We start from the raw sequence: 15,857 nt of genomic DNA, 5'->3' as shown, positions 1-15,857 counted from the left end.
ACACACCCAAAACATTTTTTTTAAACTGGTCAAACTCAAGTAAGCATCTGAATTCCACTAACAGTTTTCAAGCAGCATTTGACTGATTTTGCCTTCTTGTCCCTGAACACCTCCCATTATGGTCTGGTGTGCCATATGCGCATATGCAGAAAGCATCCAGGCGTTTTGATCCTTGGGGTAAAATGGTCATATACGTCAGGGCAGAGAAGCATTAAGTCACTGCTGTCAGGGCTGGCTATACGATTTGCAGGGCACGCGCAAAATGAAAAAGCAGTAGTCGATCTCCCCTTCCCACATGCCGGCAGCGCCAACCCAAAACAGATGGACAACCTCTATGGGCTGCAACCTCTGTGCTAGACGCAATAGGTACCTGGCTCAGGGTGGGTGAGAGGACCCCCCAGGCAGCCTGCTGAAGGCACAACAGCTCTGCTAGCCCAGGGCAGAACCCTTTCTGCCCTGCCCCCGCCCCCAGATGCCCTGGGGCGCGTGCACCCGACTCTGAGCCTCCCTGCACCAAGGCCCGGGCCCCCACCTGCCACAATTCGATGGCTGCCCCAGCCGGAGGGCAGCAGTGGTCACCAGGCAGTGGCAAGGAGGAAGCTTGGAGGGACCAGGAGGCAGGGAGCAGAGCAAGAACCTGTGGCTGGGATGTGGTGGGAAACAGGAAGGGGCATCTGCGGAAGCCCCAAAGCCCTGGCACAAGCTCCACTGTCCTCTTTGGACTTCGCTTGCAAAACACATATCCAAAGATAAAATTAAGAATTTCAAGATGGTGCCCACAGAACACTCAACCCAAGCACAGGGCCCTCTTGAGAGACTGCTCTGTCCTACACCCATGAACCAGCCCTGACCATTGTAAAAACAAAGATCCCCATAACACCTCTCATCTAAACGACAAAGGTAAAGGTCAAATTAGTCATACTCCAAGGACACTGTGCTTGGAAGCTAAGCAGTTTGGATAGAGGAAGATTTATTGGCAAGCTCCACAGGCAGCTAGAGCTGTAGGGCTCCTGTGAGTTTGGGGAGTTGCCGGGAGCTCTCAGTTGCTCTGGGGAGTAATAAGGAGCAATCAGAAAGCATTGGTATGTAATCTATCCAGTAAATTGCCTAAAAAGAACTCAGAAAGAGGAAGTCTCATTCTAAGTAAGTATTCATTTCCATACCTAATTTCAGTGTAATTTTACATTTTCTCTTTTTTTCCACAGGAAGCTGAAAATTGTATTAGCTCCATTCCTGAATTTGTTTGTTCTAAGGAGATCAAGACCTGTGATAACAAGAAAAGTTCTCTATAGGTTTTCAAAGTTGACTTTCAATCACAATACTCTTGGAGAAGCTTGTGACAAGCTGTGTGACATGCACTTTAAAAGAAACGGAAACTTAGGACAATGCAGTCAGAGTAGTGACTTTCACCTTAAAAGGAATCTAAACTGGAATTAGATTAGAGAAATAGTTCAGACTTAAAACTTGAAAGAACTGGCAGTCATTCAAAAGATCTTAAGCAAAAAGAAGACAAGATATATTTTAATATTCATCATTCAAATGTGTTTTTACTTGTCCCTCACCTATTGTTTATCAAGTCTCCCTGGTCCACGTTAAAAGGGCAGAGAATAAATTAGTGTACTGTTATCAATATTAACATGATGCCCCAGGTTAACCTGACCCCTAAGACTTATTAATTTGCTAAGAATGACCTAATATATGATTGCTGCACCTAAACACTGACCTACAGAAGAACAATGGTTCACTTCCCTGCAGAATTCATTTCTTAATTTATTGTTGGTAAATGTAGTATTCCCTTGGTCCAAATATTAGGGATTTGAGCATATCTAATCATAAACTGACTTGAAAATCAAACTGGTTTTAGAGACTAGTTCCTTAGAAAGCAACAGATCTATAAGTGATTAATAACCATATGATTTTTAAAACAAGCACATTAAATCAGTGTTATTCCAAGGTGATGGATGTTAATTAGACTTATTGTGGTGATCATTTTGAGATATATACAAGTATTGAATCACTATGTTGTACCCTGAAACTAATATAATGTTCTATGTCAATTATACCCCAATTTTTTAAATAATAAAATTTTTAAAAACTAAATTTAAAAAAAACAGGTGTTATTCCATCCACTTTAGGATATGTTTACATTTTTACCACTATAAAATATGTTTTAAAAACAATGCCAGGGGCTTCCCTGGTGGCGCAGTGGTTGAGAGTCCACCTGCCGATGCAGGGGACACGGGTTCGTGCCCTGGTCCGGGAAGATCCCACATGCCGCGGAGCGACTGGGCCCGTGAGCCATGGCCGCTGAGCCTGCGCGTCCGGAGCCTGTGCTCCGCAACGGGAGAGGCCACAACAGTGAGAGGCCCGCATACCGCAAAAAAAAAAAAACAATGCCCTATTAAATTTAATTGATTTTTTAGGACTACATTGTGCAAGAAATACAGCTTAAATTAAAGCCAAAAGTGCTTGTGTTAATAGTCAAGGCTGACAAATTTATTTTTTAATTTTTTTAAATTGAAGTATAGTTGATTTACAACATTGTGTTAGTTTCAGGTATACAGCAAAGTTATTCAGTTATAGATATATTCTTTTTCAGATTATTTTCCATTACAGGTTATTATAAGATACTGAATATAATTCCCTCTGCTATCCAGTAAATTCTTGTTGCTTATTTAATTTATGTATAGTAGTTTGTATCTGTTAATCCTATATTCCTAATGTATCCCTCCCCCCCTTTCCCCTTTGATAACCATAAGTTTGTTTTCTGTGAAGGCTAACAAATTTAGAATGTGGGAAATGCTACAGCACAAATGTTTTTTCAGCAAATAAACTGCAAAAAAAAAGAGGGGTAAGAGAACTAGTATAGATTTTAAAAGACTAAAGGGACATTTTATTTGCAATGTGTGAACTTAACTGGATATTGATTCAGGGAAAAAAAAAAACCTAATTTTTTTTTTAATTTTGGGTGTAGTATCAGCCAAGCTTCTCCCTTCTAAAGTTATTTTTCCCCCTTGTAATTAATTAGTATTTAGTGGGGAAGGTGCTTTGAAATTATGTAAATATCCCATTCTTCATCATACTTTTAATTTATTCATTATTTTGATGATCAAATTGTCCCTGATTTAGCCAGTAGGAACCCTTTCAAGTTGGCTTCTATGTCCTTTAACATGACCCAGTTAATTTTTTTCTAATGTTGAGATAAGTGGGGAAAATTTGAATATGAACTGGATATTAGACGATATTAATGAATTAGTGTTAGTAATTATAATGGCATTGTGGGTATTAGGAGATTATTTTTATTACTGGAATATGCTGAAGTATTAGGATGTCTACAACTTCCTTTAAAATGGCACAGGAATAAATATATATGTGCATAGAGAGAGAGCAAGATAAAGCAAACATGGCAAAATATTAACATTTGAATCTGGTGGAGGATATACAAGTTTTTATTGTACTATTCTTTCCACTTTTCTATTATGTTTACATTTTTCATAATAAAAAGTAGGAAAGGGAAAGAAATGTGTCAACCAAATGCAGTTTGTAGACCTTGTCCTGATTCATCTGTTAAAAGACATTTATTTATGAGACAACTGTGGAAATTTGAATGCTGATTTACTATCAGATAATATTGAGAAGTTATTGTTAATTTTTAGGAGTAATAACGGTATCGTTATATTTTCAAAAGGAGAACTTACCTATTAGATAATTATTACTGAAGTATCTGTGGATGAAATGATGTTTGAGGTTTGCTTTAAAAATGCAGTGATTTAGGCATATAAATGAAACAAGATTGGACTTGAGTTGATAACTGTTGAAGATAGCTGATGAGTACATGAGAGTCCATTATACTGTTCTCTCTCTGTTTGTATATACTTAAAAATTTCCATAAAACAACACTGAAATAAAATAAGAACTTAATGAATTAGGAATAAAAGAGTAAACTTGATAAATAAAATTTTTCCTATGAAACAGACACTTAGCAAGCTTATCCAAGAAAGAAACCACAAATATACAACATTGAAATGTAGACTCCATGGGGGCAAACATCTCAGGTGTCTTGTTTGCCACTGAATGACATGAAAGACAGAAAACATAGCACAATACACAGCACATAGTAGGTGCTCAATAAATACAAGTGAAAGAATAAACAGGAAAATTTAGTCATAAGAGATGAGTTTAAAATAAGAGAATAGTATGTACAAGTTTATGCCAACAAACTTGAACACCTAGATAAAATGGATAATTTTCCCCAAAAATGGATAATTTTCTAGGAAAATATAATTACTACCAAAAGAAGACCAAAACACCTACAATGAATAATCACTAAATACGAAACTGGATAGGTTGACAAAGATCTATTCCCCCAAAGGGCACTAGATCCACAATGGTTTACACATAATTTTTATCATTCTCTCAAGGAACAGATATTTTCTATATCATTTTCACATTTTAACTATGTCATATTTAATTATATAATTTTCTGTATCATTGGGAGCATGAAAACTTTCCCAATTCATTTCACAAGGTTTGCAAATGTCCAATATCAAACCTGACAAAGACAGCACAAAGAAAGAAAATTACTGTCAGATTAAACCTCTCCAAGAATGCAATATAAAAATCCTAAATAAAACATTAGCAAAAATAATTCAACAATATATTAGAACACAACTAGAAGAGGAGTACATTTTGATCAAGGTGATACCTCCCAAGAAAAAATGGATGGCCCAATATTAGGAAATCTACTGACATAATTTATTACATAAGCTGGTTAAAGGAGAAAAATTATATGATTATCTCAACAGATGGTAAAATAGCATTTGGTAATTCAACATCCATCCCTATTTTGAAAAAATATATAATGAACTAGGGATAGAAGAAATCTTCCTAAACATGATAGAATATTTATCAAAAATTACCATCAAACATACCTAGCAACGAAACACAAGAGCCTTTCTCATTAAAATGAGGAACACAATAAGGATATCCATTATCACCACTATTATATGACATTATCATATAAATTCTAGCCACTGCAACAAGATAAGAGGTATTTCTTTTCAAAAGGAAGAGGCAAAATTATCACTATCTGCAGATGACGGTATGACAGCCTGGAAAATTCAAGAGAAAAACTATTAGAAACAACAAAAAATGCAGTAATGTATATATAAACTCAATAGACTTCCTATGCAAGCAATAATACATTAGAAAATGTAATGAAACAGATGCCATATAAAATAACACAAAATAATTCATGGGGCATAATTTAGAAAGTCAGAGTGCAGAAACAGACCCATGCATATATGGGAATTTATAATAAGAATGGTATTTCAAATCAATGGATGAATGATGGATTATCCACTTAAAAATAAAATTACATCCCTGTCACCAAATAAAACTAAAAATACGTTCAAATACTTTTTAAAATTAAAATAAAAGCAAGGAAGAAAATATAGGAGAATATTTCTATAATCTTGGAGTAAGGAAGACCTTTCTAAGTATGACATGTAACTCAGAAACCATAAGCAAAAGACCGACAGATTTAATTCCATAAAAAATAAAAATATCTATAGAGAAGAAGAGACCACAGTATAAGCAAAGTTAGTAAACAAATGAAAAACTGGGGAAAATATCTGCAAAATAAGATAAAGGCTAATACTGTGACTTTGTGACCACATAGAATAAAGAGTTCCTATAAATCAACAAGAAAAAAACAAGAGTTCTTATAAATCAACAAGAAAAAAAAAAACGCCCCCAATAAAAAATGTTGTAAAGGATACAAACTAGCAATTCACAAAAGTATTCTAAATACCCATCAAACAGCTGAATAGATGAGCTCAGCAAACGATTGCCTGTGGGCCAAATCTGGCTGCTGCCTGTTTCTGTAAACACTGAAACACAGTCACAGCCGTTCACTTACATATTGTCTGTGGATGCTCTCCTGCCACAATGAGGCAGAATGAGTAGGTGCAACAGAGACCATGTGGCCTGAAGTCTAAAGTATTTACTATCTGGTTCGCTAAGGAAAAAGTTTGCTGAGGCCTGGAATAGATGGTCAAACTCACCAATAATTAATAAAAAAAAAAACCCACAACAATACTGTCATTCAGCAAATATTTACTGAGCAACTAGTTTACACCAAATATCCATTTTTGCCTATCAGATTGACAAAGATTAAAAAGCACAATGTTGTCCAGTAGTGGCAAGAGAATAAGGAAGAAAACATCCTCTTATACTACTGGTGGAAGTGTAAGTTGGTGAAAACCATGCTGGAGAGTAGTATATTAAAAGAAAAAAAAAAGAGCATACCCTTTGATCCAGCAATTTCATGTCTGACAACTTGGCCTAAGAAAATAATAGCCCCAGTGTGTGAAAACTGCAAGTATATAAGGATAACCATTGAAGAAATAGTTTATGATAGTAAAAATAGTAAAAAAAAAAATAGTAAAAATCTGAACACATAAATGCCCATCAGAATAGATAGATACATAGTTGGTAGGATAGATAGATAGATAGATAGATAGATGGACAGATGGGCTATATAAGTGTATCTTAAAAGAAATATCTATTTATAGATACATGGGAACATCTGAAGTATATATACCAAATTGTTAGCAATGGCTATTTCTGGCAGGTAGAATACAATTCTCTGTATTTTAAATTTTTTTCTAAATGATTATGTATTATCAGAAAATGAAAACAAGATAAAGATATTTCTGGGGAGAAGAGGGGTAATTGAAGCTTACATTACAAACTAAGGGAGAAATGATAAGTTAAAAAACTGTATTGGAAAATTAGCTAAGAAAGACTACAAAGGCTGTTTAAGCTTCAAACTGGCAAATATAATTATTCTAATTTAAGTTTGGTTTCACTTTGACTTAGTACTGAACCAGCAAACAAAAACAATGCAAAGAATATGCAGAAGCTCAAGGATACAAATGGGTGAACCTCCCCCCATCCCACCCACCACCACCACCACCACAGGGCACCGCTAGCCTACAAGGTACCTTTGCGTGAAATAGAAGATACCCTTCCTCCAAGAAATACAACTCCAACCAGTGCAAGTGAAGCCTGGACTGGATTTCAGCCCCCACTTGCTCCCTCTTCTGGGCATCCTTGTGCAGGGCAAAACCTGCACTAACTGCTGCAACTCTAGCTCTCTGTTTCCTTCCTAGTCACTTTACAGAAATGGCCAGTGAATTCATCCTGCAAGAAGTGATTAATTCACCAGGTCAAATGAGGAAAGCCTCATGTCCACTGCTGTTTAAATTTTTCAGCCTGGAGATATCAGGACTCCAAAAATTCACCTTACTACCACATACTGAGTTTTTTCTTGCATTAATTACATTCTTTAAATGTAGTTTTTACTGTGACCTTGAGCCTATAGTTGGTTTGGCCATTGACTAGCCAAAGAACAATTATGGTTACCTTGTAAAAAAATTAGATAGAATTTAACATAACACTTTATGCAAAAAAGAATTTTAGATTCACTATAGAGAAAACAAAAACACGATGAAACCATAAAAAAGGAAAATATCTATTTAATATTTAACTTTAATAATGACCCCATGATACGCAAACACTAAAATATTTTCAATAGAAGACAACATAAAGGCAAAGACTGATGTATTTAACATTAGAAAATGTAAATCTCTTACAAATAAATAAACTAACATATAATCAAAAAGCAATAACATAGAGGGAAATAATATATGCATTGATGACGTTTCAATATAAAGAGCTATTACAAATCAACAAATTGAAAAATAAATAAAAGGCATGCAGAAATTAAAATAAATTTAAAAGGCACTGTCACATATTAAAAGATATTCAAGTATAGTAATCACCTAACAAACATATGTTAAAACAAAATTGAGATACAAGTTTCGGCCTATCAAATTGAAAAAGAAAAAAAGATAATATCATTGTCGGCAGGGAGGCAATGAGACAGACACACTCATACACTGCTGATAGGAACGTAAACTGTTACAACCTTTCTAGAAAGCAATTTGTCAGTATATACCAAAAACCTAAAATTCTAAAATACTAAAAGCTTATAACCCAGTAAATACACTCATAGGAATATAGTCTATGAAAATAATCAGAGTTGTAAAAAAAGGTTTCTGTTAAAGGATATTTTTTTAAATATTATAACAATGAAAATTCCTTATCAGTATAAATGTCCAATGATAAGTGAATAATGTAATAAATTTGGCACATCCATATAAGAGACTATTATGGGGATCATTAAAAACTGAAAAGTTCTGTAGCCACCCTTCCCTATAGGCAATGATGCTATTTACTTTTTGTTTATTTTTCCATAGATCTCTTACAAAAGTAAATAGCATCATTGCCTATGGGGATGAGAATGGGGTGGCTACAGAACTTTTCAGTGTCTATCCTCTAATGCTCTCTGAATTTTAAAGTTAATTAATTCTATATATTTTTCCAATTTATTTGTTTATTTTTAAATTTATTTAAATTTTTTATTTTATATTGGAGTATAGTTGATTAACGATGTTAGTTTCAGGTATACAGCAAAGTGATTAAGTTATACATGTACAAGTATCTATTCTTTTTCAAATTCTTTTCCCATTTAGGTTATTACAGAATATATATATATATATAACAAATGTAAGCCTACTTTAACTCATGAGAGGCCTGATAGACCCTATCTATAGCCACATATATCCTTACCTCTCTATCTCCATTTTCAGGGAGTAGAGTGTCCTTCCTCCCATTCAAGACCAAACCCTCACATGTGCCCTTAATACCATCCCTTCCTTCCTCCTTCAAAAGAAAAATAGCTAGTCTACCCTTGCCATCAAAGTTTTTAACATCTCTTTTATTCTAAAACCCTCTACAATATGGCTTTGCCCCCTACTATACTACTGAAACTGCTCTCTATAAGGAGACCAATATCTTTTAACTGTGAATTCAATAAATATTTTCCAGCCTTTATCTAATTGGATTTTCTGTCGACACTGACATTCTTTATTACAGTACCTCTTGAGATTCTATTCTGGTCCTTACAACCTGGAAGACTGGAGCTTGGCAACTTGCCATCCAGTACACTGATTATCCCCAGGGACAAAGATTTCTGAGTTTCTCCTCACTATCAGGATTGTTGCTACTCATCATTCTCCAGCATCTAATTCAGAGATACGAGCCATAAGTTGGCACCTAAAGATATGGTGATTATATATTCTAGTTACCATGACACAGTCCTTGTTGATACTGGAATAATTATTAATAGTCCCCCCTTGCACTAAAGTCTGGATGATAAATTATATCGTCACCTTGCGACTTAAGGGAATCCAAGAGCAAGAAAGTGAAAGAATAAAATAATGCCTACAGGCAGTGCCCCAGTAAAACAGACCTGCTCTGGAGGAGAGAAAAAAATCATTACTTGAACAAAATAAAACATGTGCAGTTAAGAAAATCCAATTATAAATATTAAAAAGAGTTTTGGGACTAAAAATGTGTAAATTTTAAAATTCAGTAAAATTGAGGAAGATAAATTTACACAAATTGAAGGAGAAGCTGATCAATTGTCAAGACAAAAAAAAATTAGAGGCCTGGAAGATAGAGTAGAAGAAATCTTCCAAAAATAGAAAAATGCAAAAATACATAAAAGGGACTTAGAAAACAAATGAATACCTAATCTGTGAAGGAAAGGAATCTTAGGAGGAAGAAAAAGAACATGCAGGAGGGGCAATAATTAAACAAATAATAGAAAAAAAACTTCCCTTAGTAAAGAAAAATAAAGTTTACAAGCTTAAAAGTCTCACTGAATTCCAGGCAGGATTAATGCTTTATTGTGTTGGAAATATAAATCACATACGGTAAAGCATCTAAAGGTACTGCTTTATGAATTTTTACATGTGTAATACCTGTGTAACCAACACCCAGGGTAAGACATAGAATGTTACCATCACCCAAAAGAATCCTTCATGGCCCTTTCAGAGTCAACATCCACCTCTACCCAGAGCTGGTCATTAATGTGATTTTTAAACCTATACATTAGTTTTATCAGTACTTGAACTTTCTATTAATGGAATCATACAGTAATGTACTCTTTTGGTCTGGCTTCCTTTATTCTACATTATGTTTCTGATGCATCCATATTAATGTATCTGTAGTTTGCTTTTATTCCTCTGTAAAATTCCATTGTGTGAGTATACCATAATTTATTTCTCCATTCTTCTCTTGATGAATATGCAGGTTGCTTTCAGTTTTTGCTATTAAAAATAAAGCTTCTACGAACATTCTTGAACATATCTTTTGGTGGACATATACACTCATTTCTCTTGAGTGTATAGCTAGGAGTTAAAAGTGCTGGGTTATAGAGTAGATGTGTGTTAAGTTCTGGTAGATACTGGCAAACAGTTTTTCAAAATGATTGAAAAAGTTTAAACTTATACCAGCAATATATGAGACTTCAAGGGCTCCACGTCCTCGCTCCAAATTAGGATTTTCAGTTCTTTATAATTTCAGCCAGAATAAAAAAGATGAGAACATTCCCACCTCATTTTGTGGGTCCATCATTGCTCTGATGCCAAAACGAAAGACATTAAAAGAAAATTACATAGCAATATCTCTCATGGATATGTAAAATATTAGCAAATCAATCCAGTAATATACAAAATTTTTAATATGTTATGATCTAATGGGGTTTGTCCCAGGAACTCAAGGGAGATTTAACATTTGAAATTCATTCAATGTAATATACTTATTAAAAGAATAACAAAGAAGAACTATATGATCAACCCAATAGATACCAGAAAAGCGTTTGATAAAATCAAATCTCATTCATGATGAAAGGAAAAAAATACTCTTAAAACTAGGACCAGAAGAAAACTTCTTTAAACGGATAAAGGGCTCCTACAAAAATTCCACTCTAACAACGAAATTCTGAATGCTTTCCCCTTCAGATGAAGGAAATGGCAAAGATAACTGCTCTCACCTCTTCTATTCAACACTGTACTGGAGGTTCTAGCCAGGGTACAGAGATCAGAAAGGAAAAAGTAAAACTCTATTTGCCAAGGACATTATTTGCCAAACTCATTAAACTATGCAGTTAAAATAGATGAGTTTTATTATAAATTATACTTCAAAAAAGCTGATTTTATAAAAAGCAAACTCTCTACAGAGAAAACTCCAGGCTCAGGACCAGTGAGTTTCATGGTTTCACTGGTCAATTCTATCAAACATTTAAGGAAAAAATAATATTGCTAAGAGAAGTATTAAAAGACCTAAATAAATGGTGGTATATACCAAATTCAAAAATTGGATTATGCAATATTGTTAAGATGTCTATTTTCCCCAAATATAATTAACATACTCCCAATCAAATCCAAGCAGACCTTTTGAAAGAAACTGACAAGCTGATCCTAAAATTTACATGAAATTGCAAAGCATATAGAATAGCCCAAACAATCTTGAAATAAAGAACAAAGTGGGAGAACACACACTACCTGATTTCAATATTTACTTTAAATCTACAATAATCAAAACAGTGTGCTACTGCCATAGGATAAACAAATTTAAAAACTAAAACAAAATACAGAGCCCAGAAATAAACCCACACATATATAATTTTTTGATATTTGATAAAGGCACCATGACAACACAAAGAAGAGAGATTAAACATAAAGTTCTATGATCCAGACATTTCACACTTAAGTATATACCCAAGAGAATGGAAAACATATCTATATACAGAAATTTGTACAAAAATGATCATAGCAGCATTATTCATAAAAACTAAAAAGTGGAAACAACCTAAATGCCCATTAACTGATGGATAAACAAAATGTGTTATGCCCATACAGTGCAAGGTTATTCTGCCATAAATAGGAATCAAGTACCCATACATGCTATAACATAGGTGAACTCTGAACACACTGTGCTAAATACAAGAAGCCAGAGCCAAAAGGTCAGCTATTATAGGATTCCTTTCATATGAAATGCCTAGAATAGGCAAATCCATGGAGACCAGAAGTAGATTAATGGTTTCCAGCGGTGCGGGGAGGGAAAACTGGGAAATGACTACTAAGAGGTATAGGGTTTCTTTGGGAAGTGCTGAAAATGTTTTCGAATTAGATAGCGGTGATGGTTGACAACCTTGTGAATATACTAAAATTTACTGAATTGTACACTTTAAAATGGTGAATTCATGGTATGCAAGGTATATCCCAATTTAAAAAATTAATTTGAGTCTAAATATAAAAGCTAAAACTATAATGCTTCTAATAAAAAATGGGTATATATCTTCATGACTTTGAAGTAGATAAAGATTCCTTAACAAGAGTACAAAAGGCAGTAAAGGGGCTTCCCTGGTGGCGCAATGGTTGAGAGTTTGCCTGCCGATGCGGGGTACACGGGTTCGTGCCCCGGTCTGGGAAGATCCCACATGCCGCGGAGCGGCTGGGCCCCTGAGCCATGGCCGCTGAGCCTGCGCGTCCGGAGCCTGTGCTCCCCAACGGGAGAGGCCACAACAGTGAGAGGCCCGCGTACCGCAAAAAAAAAAAAAAAAAAAAAAAGGCAGTAAAGAAAGCATCAAATGAAAAAAGTGATAAATTGAAAGTCATTTAAAGTTATAAAGATTTATTCTTCAAAGTACATGGTTAAGAAAATAAACTCTCCCAGGGTGGGTGAAAATATTCTCAATACATACAACTGACAAAGGACTGACAAAAGAACTCCAACAAATAAATCAATAATAGAAAAACAAACAACTCAACTTAAAATAACTGGCAAAAGATTTTGAACAGACACTTCCCAAGGAAAACATACAAATGTCCAGTAAGTACATGAAAAAGTGTTCAACGGCATTAGTCATTGCGGAAATGCAATTTAAAACTACAATTAGATACCACTTCACACCCACTAAGATGGTTAAAATTAAAAAGACTGGCAGGATGAAATGTTGACCTAAATGTGGAGCAAATGGAATTATTCTACATTGCTGGTGGGAGTTTAAAATGGTTTTAAACCATTTTAAACCACTTTTTAAAACTTGGGCAGTTTCTTATAAAGTTAAACATACACCTAGAGGAACTTCCACAGTTAGGAAGTTACCAGAGAGAAATGTAAACATATATCCATTTTTTAAAAACCTTGTAAAAGGTCGTTCACAGCAGCTTTATTCATATTAGCCAAATATCCATCAATAGGCGAATGGATAAATAACTTGCAGTATATTAAATACACAAGAATACTATTCAGTATTCAAAAGAACAAACTACTTTTACGTACAACATGGATGAATCTCACAGACATTAAATTGAGCAAAGGAAATCAAGTGGAAATGAGAGACAATATTTCACCAACAATAGCATGCATATTAGTGTTAGGAATAAACTCAATACGAGAAGTACAGAAACTAGACAAAGAAAACATTAGGGAGATTGGGACTGACGTATACACACTACGATATATAAAATAGATAGCTAATAAGAACCTGCTGTATAGCCCAGGGAACTCTACTCAGTACTCTGTAATAACCTATATGGGAACAGAATATATATTAAAAAAAAGAGTGGAGATATATATATATATATATATATATATATATATATATAACTGATTCACTTTGCTGTTCATCTGAAACTAACATAACATTGTAAATTAGCCATACTCCAATAAAAAAAAATTTAAAAAGAAAAAATTAATTTTATTAAAGGCACAAAATTCAATGTGAAAATAAAGAATATACTATTTTCTTGGATAGACAGTATTATAAAAATGTCAATTCTCTCAAAAATAATATATAAATGAATGTAATACCTATTAGAACCCCAATAGCTTTGTGTGTTTTTAATTAAATAAAATAATATTAAAATCCATGTGGAAACATACATGTCTGAGAATATCCAGGAAAATCATGAAGGAGAATGGTGAGGTGGAATTTCATTTTTCAAACATTAAACTGTAACTAAACAATAGAATATTGACATAGAAATAGACGACTGGATCAGTGGTACAAAGTGCCAGAGACAGATCCCAGTATTTATGATAGTCTAGGACAAAGATGAGATTGTAATTCAATGGGGGAAAGAGTCTTAATGTATGCACTGGTTACATATATTTGGCACTCCACTTGGAAGAAAATGGAGTCTGTTCCCTCCTTCACACCATATATAAAAAAAAATTATAAGTGTATTAAATATTTAGACTTAAAAATGAAACAACAAAGATGGTTCCAAAAATATCTAAGAAATCACACATACAATCCAGACAGGCAGGAAAACTTTTTAATCAAGATCAGAAGAATAGACACTAGAAAAGAAAAGCCTGACATATTTGACTATTTTTAAAATTTAATTATTTTTAATGGGTACAGAGTTTCAGTTTGTGATGATAAAAAAGCTCTGGAAATGGGTAGTAATCACAGCTGCACAACAGTGTAATGTACTTAAAGCCACTGAACCGTGTGCTTTTACATTATTTTATATTTTTATATTATATATTTGTTCATTATTTTATGTGTATATTACCACAGTGAAAAAATAATGAGATTTAAATGACAAAATATATCCTAAACAAATTTATTAGACAACTGATATGCTAAATATACACATACACCTGCATACACATATATTTTAAACACTTATGAGAGTAAAAGGCTTCAAATCTATAATTTTGCAAATGGCCAAAGAACGTCAAAAGGCATTAACAAGAGAAGATATAAGAATGGCAAAAAAGCACATGAAAAGATGCTCAATGTCATTAGTCATCAGAGAAAAGCAAATTAAACTATAATCAGATACCACGTCACACCCACTAGAATGGCTAAAATTAAAATAACTAACAATATGAAGTATTGGCCGTGTGTAGATAATTTTTCAAAAATAATAAAATGAGAGACAGGGATAGAGAGAGAGAGAGAAAGCATATATGAAAACAAGCAGCTTTTCCTCTTCTCTTTTCTGAGCTGCCCCAGCATCCTGCCACCCTACCTCCTTTAGCAGCACTTCTGAACACTTCAGAGAGGAAGACTCCAGGAATCTGTCCGGGGAGAGCCATGTGGCTGACAGGATCGTGGTACTCCCACCGAGTGTCAGGCCTGATCCTTGGAGGTGGGAAAGCCGAGTTCAGGACATTGGAGCACCAGAGACCTCCCGGCTCCACATAATATCAATCGGTGAAAGCTCTCCCAGAGATCTCCATCTCAACGCTAAGACCCAGCTCCACCCAATGGACAGCAAAGTCCAGTGCTGGACGCCCCATGCCACACAACTAGGAAGGAACACAACCCCACCCATTAGCAGAGAGGCTGCCTAAAATCATAATAAGGTCACAGACACCCCAAAACACACCACCGAACTCAGTCCTGCCCACCAGAAAGACAAGACCCAGCCTCATCCACCAGAACACAGGCACCAGTCCCCACCACCAGGAAGCCTACACAAGCCACTGAACCAATCTTAGCCACTGGGGGCAGACACCAAAAACAACGGGAACTACGAACCTGCAGCCTGCGAAACGGAGACCCCAAACACAGTAACTTAAGCAAAATGAGAAGACAGAGAAACACACAGCAGATGAAGGAGCAAGGTATAAACCCACCAGACCGAACAAATGAAGAAGAAATAGGCAGTCTTCCTGAAAAAGAATTCAGAGTAATGATAATAAAAATGATCCAAAATTTTGGAAATAGAATGGAGAAAATACAAGAAACGTTTAAGAAGGAACTAGAAGAACTAAAGAGCAAACAAACAATGATGAACAACACAATAAATGAAATTAAAAATTCTCTAAAAGGAATCAAGAGGAGAATAACTGAGTCAGAAGAACAGATAAGTGACTTGGAAGACAAAATACTGGAAATAACTACTGCAGAGCAGAATAAA

This window comes from Orcinus orca, chromosome X, assembly GCF_937001465.1.
Source record: "Orcinus orca chromosome X, mOrcOrc1.1, whole genome shotgun sequence".
Classification (NCBI taxonomy): Eukaryota; Metazoa; Chordata; class Mammalia; order Artiodactyla; family Delphinidae; genus Orcinus; species Orcinus orca.
Note: the sequence above shows the minus strand (reverse complement) of the source record.